At 38.9% G+C, this 2,839-nt stretch overlaps 1 pseudogene; it reads right to left on the bottom strand.

Moving 5' to 3' along the window:
• Positions 1-1,362: 1,362 nt before the first annotated feature.
• On the bottom strand, positions 1,363-2,517 carry LOC104671975 (annotated as a pseudogene).
• Positions 2,518-2,839: the final 322 nt, after the last annotated feature.

Genomic DNA, 2,839 nt, shown 5'->3' with positions numbered 1-2,839 from the left:
ATTACAAAGTAAATTAACACTTCAATTGTCTAATAGCAGTGATTTGTCATTAAGGTCTCAGGTCAATAATACATTTAAAATCTAACAAACTTTGGAAAGATAGTATCATTAAATTATCTTAAAACACTGCATTAGGTCATTATTATCCCTGCAGACAAGGATAGGATAAAGATGGTTGGTAAGACTATAGGTGGCTAAAACAAAATAAAAGGATTAAAATGGCAAAATTCTTTACTCTGATCATATCACCATTTGACTAATCACACTTTTATCTATCAAATTTTAGTTTGAAAATCAGTTCACTTATCAATATAGAATTCTACTTTATTGCACAATGTCCAGTTTGGCAACTTTCAACTATGCTGTGAAGCTAAACAAAAGCTAAATTCCTTAGGAAAAATGTTGTATTTTTTCCCTTTTCAGCAAAAATAAAGTTGGGTCTAAGGAGCTGAAAGAGTTCTTTCAGCTCAAAAACCTATTCTGAAAAAGGAACTTGTCAAAATATTTTCACCTTAAAAAAAATTCAGGATGGGCACAGTGGCTCACACCTGTAATCCCAGCACTTTGGGAGGTTGAGGTGGGTGGATCATGAGGTTAAGAGATTGAGACTATCCTGGCCAACATGGTGAAACTCCGTCTCTACTAAAAATACAAAAATTAGCTGGGTGTGGTGGTGCACACCTGTAGTTCCAGCTACCCAGGAGGCTGAGGCAGGAGAATCGCTTGAAGCTGGAAGGAGGCAGAGGTTGCAGTAAGCCGAGATCGCACCACTGCACTGCAGCAGAGCAAGACTCTGCCTCAAAAAAAAAAAAAAAAAAGAAAAGAAAAATAGAACACAGGTATACGTCTTTGTCATTTTTGCTCTACTCAATTCTTTCTGAAAAAGTTTATTATTATTATTAAGGAAATAAAGTGTGGAAGGATCACAGGAAATACTTGCAGTAAAAAGAATAATCGTTAATGTTGGTAACTGCCATTAGGAAGGCATATATTCCACATACTACTGATAAAAACTGTAGGTGGTTCCCATAACCACCACTGATGTGTTAATTCCCACAACATCAAAAATAAAGAACTAGTTCCAGGAGCTGTCTGTCAAGAATATTCTGAAGGCAGCCTATTCATCAGCACCAGAATCCCATTGATTTTCTTCCACATGTTCACAATCTTTTGTCATCAGTCATCTATCAGATCCTACAACTGTTTGGGAGTGTCAGGCTAACAAAAGCCAAAACTGGGCATTGACATTAATGGTAGTTTACTGATGTTTCCCCTGCAACTCTCACATTTTCTGATAATAAAATTTTGCACAGAAGTTGAATTTCAAAAGGCTAATTTTATGTTCTATTTGAAATCTTGTAATTACAGTACTTCTATGAAAAAAAGATGTCTAGTAACATAAATTGCTTCTGCATCGGTTCCACAAACAAGACAAGGATCTAAAACATCCAAACTGTTCACAGACAAAGACCTACTTGGAAGCAAGCTTGTGATTTCAGTTCGGTCTTTTGCAGGATCGGTGCTAAGCCAGGAGCTAATGACAGACTGGTGAACGTTAGCTTGGTTACTAATGCTGTGAGACAAAAAAGTACTGCTTCTTCCTCCTTGGTGAAAGAGTGACAACTTTTCAGGTACATCTGTAGAAGCATCCCAGTGCCAGAGGGATCCATCTTCAGAGCAGGTAAACAGATGATCTGGGTTGGATGGGTGAAAGTGAACTTCCCGCATTTCAGCTTCATGAGCCTTCAGCAGAGATACAGGCATAGTACCTTGTCTAACATCCCAAATACTCAATATTCCATCTTGGCCACCAGTAGCTACAACATGCTGTTAGTTGGGATGTCTACCAACACAGTGGAGTGGCACTCGGTCACTAGTCAGTGACAATATATGAGAAGGCTCATTTCCTTGTTGTCTGAAATTCCATGTTTTCAACTGTCCAATTGAATTTACAGTAAGAATCTCAGGAGTTTGAAGAAAGGTTACAGCATGGAATGTACTACTATCTGCATTGTCTATGGTTCTTACAGCTTCCTTGTGATCAGCTTTGAAGAGATTTATTCGACCATGCTCTCCAACTGTAACGATTTCTGGGTTGTTGCACACAACACCTGCACATGGTGCACCGCTATGAGAAGGACTGCCAGGGCCTGGGTGGTAGTGGGCTGTAGTCCACTGCTGGTTGACTGACAGAGTCTGGTTATTCGGATGGTGAAGGAAAACTGTTACACATCCTGTTGACGAAGCAGTGACAATTCTTTCCTGGTCAAAAAACTGTAAATCCATGACATCACCATGGTGTCTGATATCACACAATAACTGATGGTCTCCTTCAAACCCTCCATCAGAGTCCAAGTTTCCAAAATCTCCAATAGACCACGGTGAAACATAACTTTCCTCATTGTCCCAAGATTCTGTAGCAAACGTCTCCACGGTCTGCAAACTTCCCGGAGGCAGCGGTCGCCAGCGGGTTTTGCTGATTTTCTGAGACACAAATTTCACATAAATTTCCTCCATGCCGAAAACCGTAATCTCTTGAGTAAATGAAATGCCTGTGCCACAAGGATGATAGGTTCATGTTTAACTTTAACTTCCAAACAATTTAAAAACATAGTTGAACCATTTTACATTCCCATAATATGCTACTAAATAAAATTCTCGCTAAATTTTAGTATTGCCAATCATTTTAATTTTAGCCATGACGGTAGGTGTGTAGTGATACCTCTTTGTGACTTCTCAGATTTCCCTGATGATTAAGTTTTCCCATTTTTCATGTACTGATTCACAATTGGTTTCCTTGTCTGTACAACTCATTGGCCCATTTGTTATGGGGTTATTT

Source organism: Rhinopithecus roxellana, chromosome 4, assembly GCF_007565055.1.
Source record: "Rhinopithecus roxellana isolate Shanxi Qingling chromosome 4, ASM756505v1, whole genome shotgun sequence".
Lineage (NCBI taxonomy): Eukaryota > Metazoa > Chordata > Mammalia > Primates > Cercopithecidae > Rhinopithecus > Rhinopithecus roxellana.
This window is presented reverse-complemented; position numbering and strand designations above follow the sequence as displayed.